The sequence below is a fragment of the Tiliqua scincoides genome, chromosome 6, assembly GCF_035046505.1.
Source record: "Tiliqua scincoides isolate rTilSci1 chromosome 6, rTilSci1.hap2, whole genome shotgun sequence".
NCBI lineage: Eukaryota > Metazoa > Chordata > Lepidosauria > Squamata > Scincidae > Tiliqua > Tiliqua scincoides.
In genome coordinates this window covers 1,982,651-2,005,778 of record NC_089826.1, presented here as the reverse complement: position 1 = coordinate 2,005,778, position 23,128 = coordinate 1,982,651, and the positions used below count along the sequence as shown (strand labels likewise).

The 23,128-nt window shown below is 47.1% G+C and overlaps 1 pseudogene; it reads right to left on the bottom strand.

Moving 5' to 3' along the window:
* Nucleotides 1-2,292: 2,292 nt before the first annotated feature.
* LOC136655640 (CD209 antigen-like protein E) lies at nt 2,293-21,715 on the bottom strand (annotated as a pseudogene).
* Nucleotides 21,716-23,128: the final 1,413 nt, after the last annotated feature.

Below are 23,128 nucleotides of genomic sequence, written 5' to 3'. Positions count from 1 at the left end.
AAAATCCTTCCCTACAATCTATCCATTTCTGATTCCTTCTCGGATGCACCAAATACATAGCACATGCAACCACCATAAAAACTAGGTACATTTTTCAAGTACTAGAACCAAGAAATCTGTATTATGTTTACCTATGTGTTTTTGTAATAAAAATATAATCGTTGATTGAACGTTATCTTTCTCCCAGTCTCCTCTTTAAGCTATACAAGGGATTTTCTCTGTATTACGCTATTTTGTAATCCAGCCTGCGATCCTATAAAGTTTCCAAAAGGGGTAAATAAATAATTCCCCTTAAAACATAACAGCCCTTTTTGGTAACAGCCTCAGCCCACCAAGCAAGTATTAACTCCTTGGGTCTTTCTTGACCTGAACTGATGCTACCAGGAACTGGGTCTGGTACCTTCTGCATACAAAGCAAATGCCCCAGAACTGACTCCTGCTCCTCCCCAAAGCCTTGTGTTTTCCTGAGCTTTGATATGCAGCAAGCTTCAGTTTTTCTGGAGAACGAAAACAGGAAAGGAAGGGCCTTTATTTAACTGCACCTCATTTGTGTTCCTGGGAAACATAGTCCACATATGTGCATGTGGAAGTTATCCTTCTCTCTGTCTCTCACAAGGAGAAAAGAAAGAATGTTGTTCGATGCCAGGCCTTCATTTTACAGCATTTCTTCATTCATCAGGAGCCCAAGGAGTTCCCACCCAGATTGTAAGCACTGTTTAGCTGTTTGAGTGCAAAAATGCATTTGGACTGTGACCATTGGAGCTGCTGTCTTGATTTGTTAAGTGGAGAAGAGACTTCCTGCCTTTCCCTTTCTTCTCTAATTTCCCCACACCAAAGTCCTTATTGGGGGCTCCATTCAAGAGGCCTGGAAGGTGACCAAAGTAACACCATTAAAAATAAATCCATCAGGAAAGGACAAGAGTTATCAGAGTTCTGTTCCAGGTAAACGGATGGACAGGTTTATTAAGTTTTGGACTCTCACAAATACAGAAGAACAAGCCTTGCTGAGGAAGAAGCAGGATGGCTTCTGCACTGGGAAGTTGTGCCTCATCAAACTCTTGTTGGCAAGTAAGAAGCACATTGACTGGAGCTGGGCCAGCCAGCAAGATATACTTTCAGAAAGTGTTTGACAAAGTCCTTCACCAAAGTCTCCTAAGAAAACTTAGTAACCACAGAATCCCTTCTTGACTGGCTGCTGCCTGAGTGTTTAATTTGAAGAATGGATGTGTGGGTGGCTGAAAGGGTATGGGGTACACACACCTGGAACACCTTAACACCTACCCCTGAGAAGTCCAGTAATTCTGTAGGGTCAGACCATTGACCCTATGGACCACTGTCAGCAAACGCCAACAATTTAGGAGGCTGCGAGAAAACAATTTAAAAGACACACAACTTATTGAAAGGGATTTTAGCAGAGTTCATAGGTCATCACATAACAATCCTTCCAATCCTGACAGTGAAAAGGCACATGTCAACCAGTGTGCACCTGTGTGCAGCAAGGAAAAATGGCAGAATATGATGAGGGGAAAGGAGCTTTGGGGAAAACCTGCTTTTTTTGCCCCAATTCCTTAGGCAAGACAGGGATGAAAGAAGGAAGGACTTTAGGGAGGAGCAGGAGTTCTTGAAGAGAGCAAGAAAAAACTGAAATGTGCAGGTATGACATGCCATGACTTGCAAACATTCAGAGCTCTATGCAGTGTTTGGAGACTCAGCCCCAAATTTGGAGGGCTAGAGAAAAATGTGTAGGTGAGCCTCTGGGCATCTCCCTGGGAAGAAGGCTTCTCAGTCATTCATCCCCCTCTTCTTTGTTACCAGAGTGCTCATTGTTCCTGTTTCATTGTGCCCTGTGCGTGAATGTTGTCTATTTGCACACCTGCATGCCTTGTCCTGCTAAGGCGATCAGTGAGGGAGAAATCCAAATGAAGAGGTTAGAATGTCCAGGACCTCTGAAGCCTCATTCCCCCTCCTTGAAGTTATGGAAAGATCAGATAGCTAGTCGTGAGCCAAGTTCAAGGCAGAGGTTTCAGCCTGACCTGGATCTTTGGAAAAACAACAACCAAAGTTCAGGCTATTGCATACAGGTGATTAAGACAAATAGTTCAAAAACATGTTCGCTGTTAACATGTGAGCTGGCAGAGGCATCTGTCCAGCCACCACTGGAGATAGCGTGCAGACAAGACGGTCTCTTGATCTGATCCTGCAAGGCTGTTGATCCTTTCCGTTCCTTTGCTCAGAAGATCTTCTTACAGATCCACGTAGATTGAAATGTGCAATTGATGTCATTCCATGAGTTCATACTGTGAGATCTGACCTGAACACAATCTTCCTGGTATCCGGCAACTTTCTGCCAATTATCGGGTTGTTTTGATTCCCAAAAACTGTAGAGAAAGGGTGGAAGGAGATCATGTTGGGAGGAAACAAGGACACTTCCTGCCACCAGACCTCATCCTATGGAGTTTCATGCAAAACCCTTCACAAGGGAGGGGAATCTTTTGGCTGTAACAATCTACCCTTCCTGCCCCTAAAGCAGATAAGTTTGCAGATCCAGTTAAATCTATTTGTGCAGATTTCATCATTCTATGCGCTGACATTTTTGTATCTGACCTGAACACAATCTTCCTCATGCCCCTTCCAGCTGTTGGGTTCTCTTTTCCCCCAGGAAAGATTTCACGGAGCTGAGGAAACCAAAATACTTTCTGCCATCAAACCTCATCCTACAGAGCATCATAGAGAACAAATAAGGGAAGAGGAACCTTTTAGCTATAGTATTCTGCCCTTCCTGCCCCCAAAGCAGGGTTTTGGGTATGCTTCAAAAGCAAGGCCACTTGCATTACAGGTTTAACTATTCACCTGTTCCCCAAATATTAACGATTTGTTCATTTCTTGCCAGTTACCCATCTCTGTGAAAGTTGATGAGGAAGATCCCACCATCACCAAGCTTTGCTTGCCTAACTTCCTTGTAGCTGGAACATCCTGCCTTTCCTAGCCCAGGAACAGGGTTTAGTTGTGCCTCAAAACCCAGAGATGACAGCTGTACGAAAATGAGAGGTGTACCTTTCCACTAGCCCTTCCCCCCCACCCTCTTATGACACAGGTAATAGTTATACCCATCTGGTAATTGTGCTTGCAGAGCAAATAGCCCCAGGTGACTCAAGCAAGTGAGCCAAACAATATAAAAGGGAGGAAGGGTACCAAACAGTCAGAGTCTTTGTGCAGCTGTGGGGGGCAGGGAACGTCTCCTGGTGCCCCCCACAACTGGCCCCCCAAGTTGGCATCAGTGCCAAAGCCACAGCAGCAGCAGGACCGACTTTGGCACTCTGAATTTTGGTAGCCTGGCACTTCCATTGCCGCAGCAACACTTTTACAGCTTACAGAGCTCGTTTTCTTGCCTTTTATCTATCTCTGCAGACACTTATGCGGAAAATGCCACCATCACCGTTGCCGCCATCCAAGCTTTGCCTACCTAACATCCTCGCTGTATGGCGTACCATCCACCCATGTCCAGTTGCCTTCTTCCTGCTGGTCAGTGAGTCCAATCCAAAATGGCAGCTGTTTGGTTCTCCTGAGGATGTATTCCTGCAAAAGAATTTAAAAGCACTGGAGAGCTGAACTTGGAAATCGCTTATTTGTACGTTCTGAAGTTCAGGAGCTGGTCACGATACCTCCCAAGTCCTGCCCCATTAGGGCTATATCAACAACAGACAGCTTTCAATCCCTTCAGCAGGGTGCTTTCTTCTCCTGCCACTTTTTAAAATTTATTCTTCACATTTCACACCATCCTTCCTTCATTATTCCTACTTTGATATTTGAATTCCTACTTTCCCTTGGAGTGGGTTGCAATAATTTTTGAGCACTTAAAAATTGAAACCTGGGATTATAAGATATCCCAAATAGAAAAGATATTTTACAATGCTAGTCTATGCATTTTTACTCAGAAGTAAGCACCGCTGTGTTCAATAGGACTTACTCCCAGATAAATTTGTAACTACTTACAGTCTCACAGCCCAGTCTTAACTAAGGGCCCAGTTCTATTCAGCTTTCCAGAGCTGATGCAGCCACAATGCAGCCCTAGGTAAGGGAACAAATGCTTTTTTTTTTCCTTAAGGAACCCTCCCTGACTGCTCCCTACACTGCAGAGCACGCCCCATTGGCATGGCTACACCAGTGCTGGAAAGTTGGATAGGATTGGGCCCTAAATCCCCTCCCACCGATGCAACTGCGCCAATGGAGAGTGCACTACATCCTGTGGTGAGGAAGTCCTGGAGGCCTCCTGGAGGCAAGGGAACTTTTGTTAAGTGAACAACCATGTGCTGCTTCATTGGATCTCCTTTGATCTGCTGGCACAGAACTAAGGAGAGGATGGGGCAGGGATCAGGGGAAGGAATAGCAACAGTGCACGAGCGTCTGCAGGGCTTCCCAGGCCAGCAGAAGTGAAAGTGGAGTGATCGCACCCCGCTCTGCACAACTGGAAGCGCGATTGCTCCACTTTCACTTTCTGCCTCCTCCCTGCCTCCTCGCTTCCCCTGCCCCTTAAGGCTGGGGGGGTCACGATGCCCCAGTTTGCAAACCACTGTTTTATACAATGGTGGGGGGGCATCTTCAGGAGCATTTGCGAAGCTTCTCGTTCGTCAGATCAGGACCATTCTGGTAGCCTTGCATTCCCCTTCACCTACCCTTTGATAAGAACTGAGACATGGTCACCTACTCATGGGTAAATGTGCATGTGCAGCTCAGTTTTAGTTTCCATATGGCTCAATAAAAATTTTCCTTGTCAGCTTGGAGAGGAGGGGACGTCCTTCTCTAGTGTTTTTGGGGGCCTGCGTTCATTGGATCGGGACCTTTCTGGTGGTGTTGCAATCCTCTCAGCCTAACCTTCGAAGTCAACTGAGGCCCATTCACCTACTCATGAGTAAACACATGTGTGAGGCTCAGTTTCACTTTCTTTAGGACTTGATACCGTTTCCTTGTCAGCTATCAGTTTGTCAGTTTCAGTTTCATGACCCACCAGCAATCAGGTCATGACCCACTGCTGCATCCTGACCCACAGTTTGGGAAACACTGACCTAGACATTAACATATACTCCTAGGCAAATTTCTCAGTTTGCCTTCTCCTGAACCTGATTCTTCTTCTTGGTTAAAATTCTTTGAAAACTATTTCAAAAGCAGCACCTGAGCTCTCCTGATCCAGCTGCAGTAAAGCTCTTGTGCTCTGTCCTCCCTCAATGGCACCTCTAGAAATGAAGATGCCATTTAAATCCTACTCACTCTTCGATCAAGCAGGAATTTAGAAGGTGCTGATAGCAGCATTTATTTGACAGATGCAACAATTAATTTTACAGTTGATTAACAGGTGGCAGGGAGCCAATTTTGCTGGAGCTGAGTTCAGGGCACAGACTGCCTTGTTTCTTGTCTGTGTCTGTCATGGGGGATGGCAAAGAAAAATAAAGAAGGGGGTCCTTTCTTCTAACAAGGATGGGGTGTTTTTGTTCCTGAAATGGCAAGTTCTCCTGCAGGTGACTGCACACCTACCCAGATGACTGACTGGGCAACAACATCTGTGTGGAACATAATTATCCGTTGCCAGGTACAGCTCGAACTGCTGTTGAATTTCTGGGGGAAATTCAGGCAAACCCAGAACTCTTGGATTCAGCTGCAGTTCAGTCACTTGGGGTGGGAAAGAGTCAGATGCTCCTGTGGTTGGAAAGTGTGCAGCTCCATTAGGATTAGGATTTTGGATGCTCACCATCTCTTTCTTTGAGGTGACAGAGGTCAGGTGTGCCCCATGTGACACGCAAGCTTCCTCTGCTTCCCACCAGGACTTTTTCTCTTTGGAAAAGAAGTACCAGCTCCCATTGTAAAGCGTCCAGCCATTGCAGAGCAATTCCAGGAGAACTCCTTTAGGGGCAAAGAATGAGGTCAGAGTTACAAAAGGCAGCAAGGGGCAAGGAATCTGAGCAGAAAGGCAAAGAGCAATTGGGGCTTTGCAGCTTTGAGAAGGGGGCAATGATGGCCCCAAATTCTGCATGGGGCAGAAAAGAGGGGTGGAGAGATTTGTATCTTCCTCATCAGTGCTAGAGCTCAGGCAGGGTCCTCCATGAAACAGAGGAGCAAGAAAGGCCGACCACGAAACTCTTGGACTTCTCACAGTCACCTGCCATTTCCTGATCACAAAGCACAAATCAGAGGATGCACCGAACCCTGATACAATAGCCAGACAGGCACGAACAGAACAGGGAGATCCTAAACGTTTCATATTTGTGTCAAGGAGGGAATTTCAAAAAAGACCTGCCATCCCTGCTAGACAAGAGGCACCCACCCAAGCTCCTTCTTCTGTGCCAGCACTAAAGCTTCAGGAGCTCATTGATGACTGGTTGGCAACCTTCAGTCTCGAAAGACTATGGTATAAGCCTACAGCACTCAGTATTCCCAGGCGGTCTCCCATCCAAGTACTAACCAGGCCTGACCCTGCTTAGCTTCCAAGATCAGACAAGATCGTGAGATAGTGTTCAGTATAGGGAGATGGTTGGCAACCTTCAGTCTTGAAAGACTATGGTATAAGCGTACAGTACCCGGCATTCCCAGGCGGTCTCCCATCTAAGTACTAACCAGGCCTGACCCTGCTTAGCTTCCGAGATCAGACAAGTGTGGGCATGTGCAGGGCATTCAGGGATTACTATGACCCCAGAATATCTGATTGTGAAAACAGACCTCTGTCAGACACAAGTGCCTGTAAAACATCTACAGCCAACTCTCCCATTTTTCCCCTCAAAGTTAAGAGAGTGGTCCTGAACCCCTTGGCAGGAGGGTGGGATAGATGTGGAGCAGATCTTGGAGTTTGACCGGGGGAGGGGGCTCCTACTCACTGTTACGCTCTTCAGCCTCAGCCTGAGATGCAAGGATGGTCTCCAAATGAGCCTGGATGGCCAGGAAAGCTTCATTGCCATTCCGCAATTGCTGGGCATCCAAAAGCCTGGCACCTGAAATCCACCACCAAAACCCCAAGATATGCTGGTAAGTTGGACTGCTGGTTTTAATGTTGCTTAATTGTTCCTTGCAAACCTTTGTGGGTGTTTTAGTTTCCGTTGTGGAATAAAATGCTTTCAGGTAAACCCCTGGGGGCTGGGGATAAGAATAGGCCCTCAGTTTGGCTGTACTTGTCATAAGAGGCGACTAAACAGCCACCGGGTAGATGGGACTCGTTAGCCTGAGAAGGCAGCTCATCTGAGAGAAGGAAAACTCTGATCCCAAACCTCCACTGCCTTGTGGCTCCATCCAGTTATGGAAAAGGCTTCAGGAGTCAACCTCGAGGCAAAATCCGGAGCCGGAGTCCCTGAGGCAGTTCGTGGCTGAACACAGTCACGTTCTGGCAACTCCTGCGACGCCGCTGGAACCAACCGTATTGGCCTCTGCCTTTCCATTGGACCATTTCAGCGACGTGGAGAGGGGGGATTTGCTGCATGGGTAACAGCCTATCCTCCATACCTGCTTTACCCAGGCTTCGCGCACTGGAGAGGACACTGTGTTCCAGAACCACCATTCAGAGCATGACACCATAGTCTTCCGAGACTGAAGGATGCCAACAAGGTAAATACATTTCAGAAGAAATCAAGCTTTTGAGGTTGAATAAAGAGGGGTAGCATTCTCAGAAAAGGTAGCAGCATTCTCTGAGATGTTTGCCTTGTGTAAAATTCACTGTGATGTAGTGATGGTGAGAACTGGATCTGTTGAATTTCTGACAGTCGTTCAGCTATTTAAAAATGGGAGGGTCAGGAAACTGGTTGTTCTCTGTCCCTCTGAATGGGGAAGTAGATAAGTAATGATAGTCAGTGCATCCCCCCCTCCCCTGTCCACCTCCTTGTGTGGCTTTGGGCAAGTCCTTCTCTTACAAATTCAATTCTTCACCTGTAAAATGGGCATAAAACTAACCTACCTTACATGTTGCTGCTGAGGACAAACAACATGAATATCATATTTCACTATATGGTGCTACATAAGTAAAAAAACAAAATAGCAAAAATGATCCTGATGGCAACTAGGGAATGTGATAAAAATAAGAATACTCTTCTCTACCCAGATGCCTGCCCGGTGGCGTAGCTGGAGGGGGGGCGGAGAACTCAGGGGCAGGGAGCCTCAGCATGGCGGGGGAGCGGCTCCTCCCTTCGGAGCCATTCCTGGCCGGGGGGGGGGAACAGAGCCGTACAGCCTGATTTCCCAGCAGCTTTTGCTCACAGATGTGGGCAACCAAAGGACTGCAATTCTCTATTTTGCAACTGATTCTCAGATAATCTGAGTCAGATTCATTTCACAGTGCATAAGAGACAGAAACGGCAGAGCTGAAGGAAGCTTCCGAGCTTCTCAATTCTGCTTTCTAGTTCCTGGAACTCCCTAGCTCTGTGGGAGGCTACAGATGACACAACTGCAAGATGAGACCCAAAGGAACATGCTGGGGAAGACTGGCACAAACGTTCACCTAAGAAGGGGGTCTTGAGGTCTGCACTCTTGATGCCACGTTCCTGGTGCTGTGGCTTCACCTCCTTTTTCACTCTCTCTGGTTGGTGCTCCTGCCCCCTTGCTTTTCTCCTCTGTACACTGTCTCTGGGTGGCCTCATTCCATTCATGGCTGCCACTGAAGACCCCAGTTCCTTCTCCATCCTCCAAGCAAACTTTCTCCGTGCACACAAACTACTGATACCCAGGCCCTGCTCTCTAGCCTTGGGCTTTCTCCCTCTGTCTGATCCCACTCTTCCACCTGCAGTCTCAAGTTCAACAGGTTCAAACTGAACTTTTGTGTTTCTGAACGGTTGAGCATCTACTGCCTAAGAGGGTGTCACCCGCACTCTGCTCCCTCAGCAGGGGCCTCCTCAAAAGCAGGGGCCTCCTCGAGAGCAGGGGCTTTCTGGGGAGCAAGAAGCAAGTCCCACCTGGACCAAGCCCCTATGCTGAGGGCCTCCTTGGGAGTAGGGCCCAAGGTCAAGCCAGTCACATGGCCTGAGCAGGCTGCTGGGCTCATAAGGAGCCCAGCAAGCGGAGGGAGAGGTTGCTGCTCTCCTTGTGTCTGCAGCACAGAGCTGGGGACTGTATGAGGTGGATACCTTGCCCTTCCCTCACCTGTACCAGACCTGAAAGGGGTCCTTCTGGGCATCAGGAACCAGACCTGGGAGCTCCTGGGGACAGAACCCTCTGGGGTTTAATATGGGCCAAAACCAGCCCGACAGGAAGAAGCCCCACCTGTCCGAGACCAGCTTAAATGCCCTGTGGGTGCCGAATGGCAGCACCCAGGCAGCAGGGATGTCCAGGGGGCACCCTGGATCAGGCCACCGGCACACTACCTGGGGTCACAAGCTCTGGCTTGTGAACTACTGCAGAGCCCTGTTGGACAGACGAGCCCTGGCCTGGGCCTCAGTGCATTGGTGGCAGGTGGGGGCAACTGGTCCTCTTGTGAGGAGGAACAGGAGGTGCTCATCTTAGGCACCCTGTGATGTAACAGGGGTTGAATGGGTGTAAAGGCTTTTACACGAGTAAACCAATCTGGCAAAACTGTCCATCCTCAGTCTCTTCTGTCCCTCTGGCACCCCAGACCATCTGATACCAGGGTAAGCACCCCCTGACAGACATCCCCCAGGGGGAGGAGCATCACAGAGGGTCAGCTACTTTCCCCCTCTTTATGCTCTGGTTTGTATCTCTGTAACTACGGCTAATGTTTCCAAGCCACCCCAAGTTCACAGGGGTTCCTCTCATCCACAGGGAACCACATCTGGGTCACTCTGTCCCCTGAATGTCACCGTGCTTAGGAGAAGCAGCTCTTCCTGACAGACACCTGTTGTTTCCTGGAAACCTTTGTATCCCAACTGCATGGATTGGAAGCAGTGAAAGAGCATCGTGCAACAACTAGCAAGTTGAAAGGCTGTGGCAGGTGCAGTAAAGATCCAGGGAGAATGTTCCTCACAAGGAGGAGAAAGAAAGACCTACAGAGGTGCTCTGAGTCCTGAAGGAAGAGCTGAATTCCAACAATTAGGTGACTGTAAGTTAAACCCAAGTGCACAGCTGTACTTACACAGAACGGCCAAAGTGACCAGTGAGATGGCCAGCAGCAGGACCAAGACAATCAGGAGAGGGACCATGGGGGCAGATCTCTTGGGATGAAGAGAAGGAGCTGGGATCTTTGGAAACACTTCTGGAAGCCGAGGAGGATAAAAGAGGTCAGAATCTGTTTTCTTCTCTTTCCTTTTGCAGATTGTGATTATGTCCGAACATGAGAAAGAGGTTCTCATATTCTCACCTTTCCTTCTCTCTCCTGTGACACCCTCTGGGTCCTTCAGAGCTGTATTGAAGAGAAGATGTGGGGAACTGCATCTGGTCAGGCAAGGCTGAGAGAAGCCACCCAAACATTCTCAGTGCTGCATTGAGAGCTCTCATGATGTCTGTCTTCCTTTGCAGCTGAGCACCATGAGCCTCCATAGTTGAAACAACTCCAGTGGTACCAGCTGCCAGGCAAAGGTTAGTGGACAAACCTAGTCCTCACACTGCAGTCAGAGGATCGAAGTTGGTCTCACAAGCACATTGAACGCAACGTTGGTCTCACAAGCACATTGAACGCAACGTGAAGTTCCTGCCTTCTGGTCTCCTTCCCTGGTAAGTCACTGACCCTATTTTTGCTTTTGGGAGAATGTGGGGTGTGGGGTCTGTTGAACCTCAATTACAGGGGTGCCCAAATCCCAGTCCTGGGGGCCATTTGTGGCCCTTGGGGATCCCCCAGTCTCTGAAGAGCCTCTCTGGAGATTTGCTGGAGCCTGTGCTGGCCCAACGCAACTGCTCTCAGTGTGAGGGTGACTGTCTAGCATGAGTTGCAGTCCAAGGCCTCCCTCCAGTGCTTGCTGTTTCACATCTGTGATGCAGCAGCGGCAGCAAAGGAAAGGCTGGCCTTGCTTTGTGCAAGGCCTTTTATAGGCCTTGAGCTATTGCAGGACCTTCTTTCATTCATATAAGTTCCATCTCTTATAGATTCATTTATGTAAATTTGTGTAAATTTATTCAAATTTGAAATGTAAATTCTTTTTTTCCCCGGCCCCCGACACAGTGTCAGAGAGATGATGTGGCCCTCCTGCCAAAAAGTTTGGAATCCCTTGCTGTATTAGGCAATGAGCTCTGTCCAGGGGTCAGGAACAGAACAGGCTGAAGGACACAGTTATATGCAGGTCCCTTCCAGGACTCCTAATGCAAACACATTACATCACATCCAGATTCTCCCCAGAGGAGGGGCTTCGCACCACTTGTTCTCCTGTGGAGGTTCCCCTTCGGGGCAGATGCCTCTCAGCCTTTGCCCAAAAGATCCAGTTACACAGGCCTACAAAACTGAGGGTCAGAAAAGTTTGCTGCAGTTGGGCAGGGGAGGTTAGAGGCCAGGCTGTACTGAAGGGGGCAGAGCAAAGAGAATTCCCTGTGCCCAAATACAAAATGCTTTCTGCAGATCTTTCTAGCACAGGTCCTGGAAAACGTGTTTCAGCCACTCTCAGTCTTTACAAGTTAAACCTCTGAGTTGGGGGCGAAAGGGCAAATACATCCTGTTTTCAGTCCACATGCATGGAAATGCCTGTGAGAGAGCCAGCACGCTGCATGCCTTCTCCCACCCCCAGCTGCCTGTCTAGATAGTAGATGTTGCAAGTCGTATTTGACTTGCAGCCAGTCAATTGCATGAACCACCAGATCCATTAAACAAACCCTGTTAACAAGGGACCTGTTTTGGCCTGACTGTGACCACTCCCTTCTCCAGATGCTGGTGTAGGACAGCAGGGTCTGACAGTTTTGGGGTTGTTGGCATGGGTGCCAGCAACTTCAGAGTGCCTCTTAATTAGGCTGCCAGTAACTGGGGAACTCGTGGGATGAGCCAGCCCCCCTCTTAGAGAAGACCTCTTGCATCTGAGGCCTCAGCTTCAGTAAGTGGCCTGCAGTAATTTCTGATGACTTTATAATGTCATGTGGCCAGGGAGATTCTCCAAGAATCACCAGGATCATATTAGGTAGTCAACCCTGGCAGGTTGGTGCATAGAGCACCAATCAGTAGCACATCTGGCGGCGGGCAGAGGCTGATTGCACCAGGTGACATCCTTGCGGGGAGGGGAGTAGTGACACTACTTGTGACCAAAATTGTGGAAACCTTGGTATTTATGAATACCATCATGCTACATATCATTCAATAGGTAATTTGATGCATAATATAATTAAAAATGGTATTGAATGGGGAAAAAACCTTGGTACTTTGAACCACTGCTACCATTTCAGGCCATAGAGACCAGGAGGAGCACCTGAGAAAACCACTGAGGATTGGAGATATGTTGTTCCTTTGCCTGGAAATAGATTAGGGGAGGGAAGAATAAACCCTGGAGACTGATCTAAGACTCTTTCTGGTTCTTCAGCAACCACCCAAAGATGCCTTGAAAGCAGCAACTCAGCTGTGCCCTGAGCTGCAAGCCTGGAGCCACTCACCATTCTCATAGATGTCCTCATCTGCCATCCTTCCACCAGTGCCAAGACCTTGAAATGCTGCTGGTTTTCTGGTGCCGTCTGCTATTGTCCCACAGGCCCCTTGCGGCCTTTTGAAGGCGTTGGGTGGTCCAGGCAGAGGTATGGATGCTGTCGTGCTGCAGGTGCTGTCTGAACGTCGGTTTATTCCAGGATGCAGAAGCTGAGAACTTTGTGGTTTTGCTGTTGAAAGTTATTCAACAATTTCTGTTCTCTCTCTGTCCCACCTGTGCTCGGGCTTTGATAAAGAACAGAATGCAGACCAAATTCTGGAACTTCCCTCTCTTTGAATGTCCTGCGTGAATTGTTTTAGGAACTAGTTCCACAGATGGGTGTGTTGTGGGAGGTGGGTTTTCAAAACCCTCTGCAACTCTGAGAAGGAAGGAGAACTTCCAGAAGCTGGGGGTTATCACAGAGAAGACTCTGTCCTATGTGCACACCAGTCAAGCCCTGGGAGAGATGGCCAGCGGAGCAAGGCCTCCCCTATTGATTGTAGTAGAGAAATGCATGTGCCGAGACAGCAAGACCGTCCGCATAGTCTACTGCTGGAGACATTACACTTGCTGCGGCCTGTCTGCTGAGAACTTGTGGTTTTGTTCTTCAGAACATTTCAGCCAGAGCAGTGGCGTCAGTAGGGTTTGCATCACCCAGTGCGGTTGGCCAGTATGTTACCCCCCTGATGGACCTCCTCCCATGCAGTGGGCGTGGCAGTGCCCCCAGTAGTGGATGTGGTAATGCTGGTTTTTTTAGCTAAGACTTTTGATAGAATAAAGATAGTTCAGTGTGGTTTGTTTCATTGCGTTCTGCATGAAATTATGCATCAAATGATATATAACATGATGGTACTTTAAAAAAATACCAATATTTTTTTAAAAAAATTGGCCAGTAGTGGTGTCACCCCCACTGAGCATGTCACCCAGTGTGGCCCGCACCCCTGCATCTCCCTCGTGTGCCACTGAGCAATTCTACAGTGTCTGACAGTTTAAGGATCATTGTCATGGGTGCAAACAACTTCAGAGTGTCTCTAGTTAGATTACCAGTAACCACAAGACTGAGATTTTCAAAATAAAATAGTTTATTAAAGAATAGAGGCAAACAAGGAAAAGTCCATTTTTCTGGGTTGGCAGCTGTTGTTGAGCTTCCAGTGGCATCTGAACGGTCACTGCTGGAGCCAGAATGCTGGGGTGGACGGTCCCTTGATCCAGTCCAGCAAGGCTGTTGACACTCACTTTAGCTCAGAAGACCTTCTTACAGATCCAGTTATATTTATTCATGCAGGGGCTGTTGTTCCATGCCTTCAAGCCTTTGTGTCTGAACTGAACACAGTCTTCATCATGCCCGTTCCCACTGTTGGGTTCTCCTTCTGCCCAGAAACTGAGAACTAGAGATGTGAGGAGATTTCACTGAGGTGAGGAAATGAAAATACTTTCTGCCCTAGGATCTCAGCCTACAGAGCTTTGTACTGAGCAAGGAACCCCCTCTCTGTGATCATCACCCCTCTTCCCAATTCACATCGGAACGCACAGAGTAAACCTGTCAAACAGCTCCCAGACCTGGACTTTTTGTGCATACCATGTTTCTTGCCAGCCCCTAAACCTTTGCCTTTCTCATGCCTTTCTCATGGGGAGGGCTTCCGACAGTGCTGCATGATTCTGTTTCTTCAGGGCTTCTAACCCTCTGATAGAGTTTTCTTCCACAATTCTGTCCAATCCCCTTTTAAATCCCCTTTTAAATCCAGGCCAGGTGACATCACAACATCCTGTCCCTAGGAGTTCCACAGATTAATTGTGCTCTAGGTAAATAAATATTTTCTTTTGTCTGTTCTAACTCTCCTGCTGATCAATTTTGGTGAATGTTTCCTGAATCCAGTGTTGTGCAAGAGGGAAAAGAGCATCCCTCTATCCATTCTATCCACCCCATGCATAATTTTATATGTCTGAATCATGTCACCCCCCTCAGGTACAGGTCCGTAGCCAGGATTCTAGAGGGGGGCGATTATTTTTTTTCAAGGGGGGGCAATGATGTCAGGTCTCTATACTGGTGGGCAAAATGAAATGATAAGTCTGGAGAAACATGAAATACCTAAAACTCCCCCAAATTTCATGAAGAGAAAATAATGTGGGTTTTTTTTTGTGAAAGATGCATTCATTAGCTGTCAAGCAACGTAACAATAATTGGCATAGAATAAATGCATCTCTGCATGCCATGGAAAATGTATTGCCTACATAGAAGTAACACACAACAGATCCTTTCATTTACACACTAGTGCAAGTCACAGGCCTGCAACCCTGCAAAAGTAAAACATATCACTAGAATGCAGGTAGTATTTACTTGTATTGAAAGTGCCTATTTAACACCTATCTAGTGCCTATCTCGCACCTATATAATGCCCATCCAGTTCTTATGCAACACCTACATAGCACCTATATAGCGCCTATTTAGTACCTATCTAGCACCTAACGCCTATATAGCACCTATTTAGTGCCTCTTTAACACCTATTTAACAACTATCTAGTGCCTATCTAGCACCTATCTAGTGCCTATTTAGTGCCTATTTAACAACTATTTAGCGCCTATTTAGTGCCTAACACCTATTTAACAACTATCTAGCACCTATATAGCGCCTATTTAACACCTATTTAACAACTATCTAGGGTCTATCTAGCACCTAGCTCGCGCCTATCTAGCACCTATCTAGCGCCTATCTAAACTAGCTAACACCTATATAATGCCCACCTAGTGCCTATGCAACACCTATCTAGTGCCTATCTAGCATCTATCTAGCGCCTAACACCTATATAGTGCCTATCTAGTGCCTATACAGCACCTATCTAGTGCATATATAGCACCTAACTAGCGCCTATATAGCAACTATATAGTTACTATCTAGCACCTACACAGTGCCTATTTAACACCTATTTAACATCTAATGCCTATCTAGCACCTATACAGCATCTATTTAGTGCCTATTTAACACCTATTTAACAACTATCTAGGGTCTATCTAGCACCTAGCTCGCACCTATCTAGCACCTATCTAAACTAGCTAACACCTATATAGTGCCCATCTAGTGCCTATGCAACACCTATCTAGCGCCTATCTAGCGCCAATCCAACACCTATATAGCACCAATATAGCACCTATCTAGAGCCTATCTAGCCTATATAGCAACTATATAGTGACTATCTAGCACCTATACAGTGCCTATTTAACACCTATTTAACATCTAATGCCTATCTAGCACCTATACAGCATCTATTTAGTGCCTATTTAACACCTATTTAACAACTATCTAGGGCCTATCTAGCACCTAGCTCGTGCCTATCTAGCACCTATCTAGGGCTTATCTAAACTAGCTAACACCTATATAATGCCCATCTAGTGCCTATGCAACACCTATCTAGCACCTATATAGCGCCTACATAGCACCTATCTAGCGCCTATATTATTATTATTAACAGTATTTATATACTGCTTTTCAACTAAAAGTTCACAAGCAGTTTACAGAGAAAAATCAAATAACTAAATGGCTCCCTGTCCCAAAAGGGCTCACAACTAGCTAACACCTATATAGTGCCCATCTAGTGCCTATGCAACACCTATCTAGCGCCTATCTAGCGCCAATCCAACACCTATATAGCACCAATATAGCACCTATCTAGAGCCTATCTAGCCTATATAGCAACTATATAGTGACTATCTAGCACCTATACAGTGCCTATTTAACACCTATTTAACATCTAATGCCTATCTAGCACCTATACAGCATCTATTTAGTGCCTATTTAACACCTATTTAACAACTATCTAGGGCCTATCTAGCACCTAGCTCGTGCCTATCTAGCACCTATCTAGGGCTTATCTAAACTAGCTAACACCTATATAATGCCCATCTAGTGCCTATGCAACACCTATCTAGCACCTATATAGCGCCTATATAGCACCTATCTAGCGCCTATCTAGCGCCTATATTATTATTATTAACAGTATTTATATACTGCTTTTCAACTAAAAGTTCACAAGCAGTTTACAGAGAAAAATCAAATAACTAAATGGCTCCCTGTCCCAAAAGGGCTCACAATCTAAAGAGATGCAAATGAATACCAGCAGACAGCCATTAGAACAGACAGTGCTGGGGTATAGCGCCTGGGTATATAGCACCTATCTAGAGCCTATACAGCACCTATCTAGTGCATATATAGTACCTATCTAGCGCCAATCCAACACTTATATAGCGCCTATATAGCACCTATCTAGAGTCTATATAGTGCCTATCTAGCACCTATACAGCGCCTATATAGCACCTGCATAGTGCCTACATAGCACCTATCTAGCGCCTCTATAGTGCCTATCTAGCACCTATCTAGCAACTATATAGCACCTATCTAGTGCCTATCCTACACCTATTTAGCATCTATATAGCACCTATCTAGTGCCTATCCTACACCTATTTAGCATCTATATAGCACCTATCTAGAGCCTATATAGTGCCTATATAGCTCCTATCTAGAACCTATTTAGTGCCTATATAGTGCCTAACTAGAACCTATTTAGTGCCTACATAGCGCCTATATAGCGCCTATCAAGTACCTATTTAGTGCCTATCTAACACCTATATAGATCCTTTATAGCACCTATATAACGCCTATATAGCACCTATCTAGTACCTATTTAGCACCTAACTAGCACCTATATAGCACCTATCTAGCACCCAACACCTATATAGCACCTATCTAGTACCTATATAGCACCAATATAGCGCCTATAATAGCACCTATCTAGTGCATATATAGCACCTATCTAGTACCTATTTAGTGCCTATATAGCACCTATATAGCACCTATATAGCACCTATATGCCCTCAGTTTGGCTGTACTTGTCGTAAGAGGCGACTAAACAGCCACGGGTAGATGGGACTCGTCAGCCTGGGAAGGCAGCTCATCTGAGAGAAGGAAAGCTCTGATCCCAAACCTCCACTGCCTTGTGGCTACATCCAGTTATGGAAAAGGCTTCAGGAGTCAACCTCGAAGCAAAACCCGGAGCCGGAGTCCCTGAGGTAGTTCATGGCTGAACACAGTCACGTTCTGGCAACTCCTGCGACGCCGCTGGAACCAACCGTATTGGCCTCTGCCTTTCCATTGGACCATTTCAGCGACCTGGAGAGGGGGGATTTGCTGCATGGGTAACAGCCTATCCTCCATACCTACTTTACCCAGGCTTCGCACACTGGAGAGGACACTCTGTTCCAGAACCACCATTCAGAGCGTGACACCAGAGTCTTCCAAGACTGAAGGATGCCAACAACATAATTAGAAAATTTATTTGAAGTTTCTTTATGTAATACATAGCACCTCACATGATTGGGGTGTAATTTTTAAAATAAATGAATATGTAAAGAATTGTTTCTCTTTTGTTCCGGCGGCAGGGTGTGTGTGTGTGTGTGTGTGTGTGTGTGCGTGTGTGTGTGTGTGTGTGTGTGTGTGTGGGACACACCAGCAGAGTCAAGTTTAGCATTTTCCAAAGTTTTGACATGCTGAGCCCAAAAGGGGCCAAACCCATCACTGGTCTAGATAGCCGTTTCTCATAATACTAGGTCATCCTCTGACTTAGATGAGCAGTATATTCTGGAATGGCAAAAGGGAGAATTCTTTCTGCACAACGCCTCACAAACTGGAACTCATTGCCACAAGGTTTGTTGACGGACACTAGCATGGGTGGTTTAAAAGGGGATTCGACAAAGTCATGCCAAACCATTCTATAAATGGCTACTAGTCATTATGGCCACCACTAGAACAGTGGCAATAAACCTCTGAATACCAGTTGCAGTGGAGCAAGAGACATTTGCAACTTTGGCAGCTGGTGGGCCACTCTGGGAAACAGAATGCTGGACTAAATGCACCCTGGACCTGATCCAGGTGTGTGTTTCTTATGTTCTTATGTATGCTAACTGATGGATTATGTTTGCTCAGAATGTGATGGCCACAAATTTAGAGGTTTCCGGACTCTCCCCTCTGGGCACAAAGGGTGGTTTTCATCAAATGGATGCAGTAACCATTAATGGCCAGCAGTTGGGGCCATTGTCCCAACAGGAGTTGGGGTGCTAGTCACTCTCAGCTCATGACCCATGAAACCACAGGTGGGGCCTAGTAAGATGCACGCCCAAGACTCATAGATATTTGTGGCCCACCCCCAGCACCACGTCTGCTGCCGCCTCTGCTCCCTGCCCCTTCGCCTGGTGAACAAAAGAGAACCAGGTGAGCAATGATGGGGTGGCAGCAGCCAAAAATGCTGCAACATGCTGCCTGGAGAAGGACATGGTGTTCCAGTGCTGGTTTTGCTTCCCACCCCCAAGCGTTGCCTAGAAAGAAACCAAGGACTCAATCAGGAGGCTTTTCAGGAGTGGGTGGAGAATAAGCAGACAAGACTCCTCCTCCTCTGCACCACGGCTGCACTAGCAGCATGAAGGAGGACTCCTGCCCAGTTCCCAGGGAGTTGGGTGTGCTGTTGAGGGGCCCCAGAAAGCCTTGGCTTAGGACCTGCTAAGTTGGCACTGCCACTATCGGGTGTCCCATATAAAGTGAGTGAACAAAACTGCAGCAATTCTGAGTAAAGATGCAGTGTTTGGAAGCATCCCAAGAGCAACCAGTGGTATACCGGGGGGGGGGGGTCAGCAGATGCTAGCACTCCTAGGTTGCACTACCCACCCAGTACTGCTGCCCCAAGGGGCGCCTATGCCTATGGCCTCCCCGACCCCCAGAAGGCCTTCTAAGGCCACCGTGGGGGAACTTAAAACGTCACTTCTGGTTTTCTAAAAAAACACAAACCCAAACGTGACATTTTAAGGGTGTTGGTTGGCAACCTTCAGTCTCGAAAGACTCTGGTATAAGCCTACAGCACCCAGTATTCCCAGGTGGTCTCCCATCCAAGTACTAACCAGGCCTGACCCTGCTTAGCTTCCGAGATCAGACAAGATCAGGCATGTGCAGGTACCAACCAAACGTGACATTTTAAGGGTGTGGTTATAACTGAAAATGGCTGAAAGAACAAAGGGATGAAAGTCAAGTGGACCAAAGTCGAGGTATTGCATGATTGTCTTTGGCAATCTTTGTCACCTTTTGGGTGAAATGTTGGGGGAGCAGCTTCCTTGGGACTAGGACATGAGGGGATGGGTTATTTCATTAGGTATCCCTGTGGCTACATGGGGAGGGAGAAGCACCTTATCTAGTCTCCATGGCACAGATAGCCTGCCAGCCATTTCACACACTGTCTCTGTGGGAATATGTTTTGAATGCTTGATGATCCATTCATTTTCACTAGAATATTCCTAGTATCTTTTTGAATATTTCTAATATACTTTTTCTTCTTATGTCCACCCGTCTTGGCCTTTAATGAATGCAGATGAAGTGGAACTTCAGTGTGTAAAAGTTACGTGGGAGTGGTCAGGCTGTGATTCTTGTTGTGAGAATTAGGGTTCTCTGGGACCCATGAGGTTTAGGGCCTTAAAGTTTGACTCAAGCACTTTGAAGTGTGCCTAGAAACTGATTACGGGCAAGTGGAGTTTTAAAACTGGAGTAATACACTGGAGGGTATGAAACACTGAAACAATACTGATGTTCTGTGCATGCTCAGAGGCACTCCCTGCAACAGCTGGCAATCAGGATCAAAGACATGCACAGTCAGGATCGAAGGAGAATGTTCCTCACGATGAGGGGTATGTGAGGACAGGTGTTCATACCTGCTTTGAGTACTGAAGGAAGAACTGAATTAAAACAAATTAGGATATGGATAAGTAAAAAACACATGTGCACAGCTGTACTTACACAGACCGGCCATAGCGACCAGCGAGATGACCATCAGCAGGAACAGGGCAGCCAGGGAGGGGGTGATGGGGAGGGTTCTCTTGGGGTGTGGAGGAGGATCTGGGTTCTTTGAAGCCATCTCTGGAAGCAGAAGAGGATAAAATAGATCAGAATCTTCTTCTCTTTCCACCTGCGGATTGTGGTTATGGTCAAACGTATGAGGTGGAAGATCTCATGTTCTCCAACTTTCCTCTTCCCTGCAGTGATGCTCTCAGGACTGTCACTGCCTGAGACAGGATGCTGGATAGCATGGAGTTATACCCCAGGCAGAACTGTGTCCAAGAAGGCAATGTGGGCAAGTGGCTTTTGTCCACATCCTGCACCTGGTCTGTTCCAGGTTTAATTAACTTAATTCAACATATAATGAATGTATTTCAACAGACTGAGGCTGCAATCCTAACCACACTTTCCTGGGAGTAAACCCAATTGAACAAAATAGGACTTACTTCTGAGTTAGGATTGTGCCCTAACTTTTATTTCAACATTTTCAGTTTACTTTATTTCAACATATTTACCCCCCCCCCAACTGGGGTGCCCAAAGCAGCTGTTCCTTCCTGAATCTATTTTTGAACTCTGATATGCTGTTCAGTGCATGTCTCAGGGAGGCCACCTGCATGCCAGGCTCTAGAGGACGGCCAGGTGTTAAGTGGGGCTGGGCTCCTCCAGGTCTTTCAGAGTTGTATTGAAGAGGAAAGCTGGGGAACTGCAGCTGGTCAGCCCCCCTCCTGATATTCTCAGTGCTACATTAAGAAAAGGCCCTCAGTTTGGCTGTACTTGTCGTAAGAGGCGACTAAACAGCCACCGGGTAGATGGGACTGGTCAGCCTGGGAAGGCAACTCATCAGAGAGAAGGAAAACTGATCCTGATCCCAAACCTCCACTGCCTTGTGGCTACATCCAGTTACAGAAAAGGCTTCAGGAGTCAACCTCGAGGCAAAATCCGGAGCCGGAGTCCCTGAGGCAGTTCATGGCTGAACACAGTCACGTACTGGCAACTCCTGCGACGGCGCTGGAACCAACCGTATTGGCCTCTGCCTTTCCATTGGACCATTTCAGCGACGTGGAGAGGGGGGATTTGCTGCATGGGTAACAGCCTATCCTCCATACCTACTTTACCCAGGCTTCGCGCACTGGAGAGGACACTCTGTTCCAGAACCACCATTCAGAGCGCGATACCAGAGTCTTCCGAGACTGGAGGATGCCAACAACATTAAGGACTCAGGTACCATGGACAACCCCCGGAAAGACAAACCAGGATGCCTTGGAAGTGGGAAGCCAATTCTGCTCTTACCGCCTGCTGGGAGCAGTTTCCGTTCTCGTAGTTATCCTCGTCTGCCATCCTCTGCCCATGCAGAGAACTTGGAGTGCTGACAGTTTCTAAAGGTCTGTTCTGGACCGACCAGCAGTGCTCCCACCACAGGCCAATCTTATCGGAGGCCTTAATCTTACTGTCAGGCTGCGGAAGCCTTTTGAATACCAGCTTCCCCCCCCAGCTATAGATAGTGAGATACTTGTGGTTTTGTTCTTGTGGGCAGGAGGTCTGGTCTAGAGGGTAGAGCCTCCATTTGCCTGAAGATTAACATCCACAAGGTCGCCAGTTCGAGGCCACCGGCACCGTGCGACCTTGAAGCAGCTGGCAAGCTGCAGCTGAGCTGTTCCATCTGCTCGGAGTGTGGGAGGATGGAGGCCAGAATGTTAAACCAGATCGGAGTGTAACAGCTTGAATGTGGTGGTTCTTGAAAGAGAGAACCTTCTTTCAATTTGTAAAAATCCCTGCGTGGATTTAATAAGCCTGCCTGTGTAAACCGCCTTGAATAAAGTCTTGAATAAAGACCAAGAAAGGCGGTATATAAATACTGTATATTATATTATTATTATTCTTGAAAACACTTTAACCGGAGTGTAGTTCCCCAGCACTGTGAGTTCAGCTGCCACTGCTAAATCTTTTCCTGACTTCAGGCTGTTCTCTTTGTCTCTTCCTCCTCATGCTTTAATAATAATAATAATAATAATAATAATAATAATAATAATAATAGTAAAGGTATTTATATACCACCTTTCTTGGTCGTCAGATTTCTCCTCAGACTTTATTCAAGGCGGTTTACATGGGCAGGCTGTTCTAAATCCCCGTAGGGATTTTTGCAATTGAAGAAAGGTTCTATCTTTCAAGAACCACAACATTTCAGATGGATCTTTCTGATCTGGTATCACATTCTGGCCTCCGGTTTCCTCCCACGCAAGCTGACAAGCAGCTCCTTCATCTCTCGCGTGGAGGGCAGCCAAGACGCTTCTTCGCTCACACCAAAGAGCAGGTGGAATAACTCGGCTCGGCTTGTCAGCTGCTTCAAGGTCTCACCAATTCATGGTGCCGGTGGCCTCGAACTGGCGACCTTCGGATGTTATCTTCAGGCAAACGGAGGCTCTACCCTCTAGACCAGACCTCCTAATGGAGACTTGATCCTTGAAATAACCTTTCTGCACATGTGCAATGTGGCTTGTCGTGGCAGAGAAGGCCCTTGGTGTGCGTGTCACTGGACCTCACGGCACTGCCTTGTTTGCTTCTAGAATTGTCTACCGCAGACCCACCTGGCCACAAGTTCCATCCTTGTGAATAGTGTACACAGCTGTACAATACTGTGCTATTCTATTATATAGTTGTATAGTCAGTGGGACTTGCTTCTAATGGAACTTACTCCCAGGTAAGTCTCCATAGGATTGTAGCCTTAATCTGGAGTTAATGTGAGCTTACTGC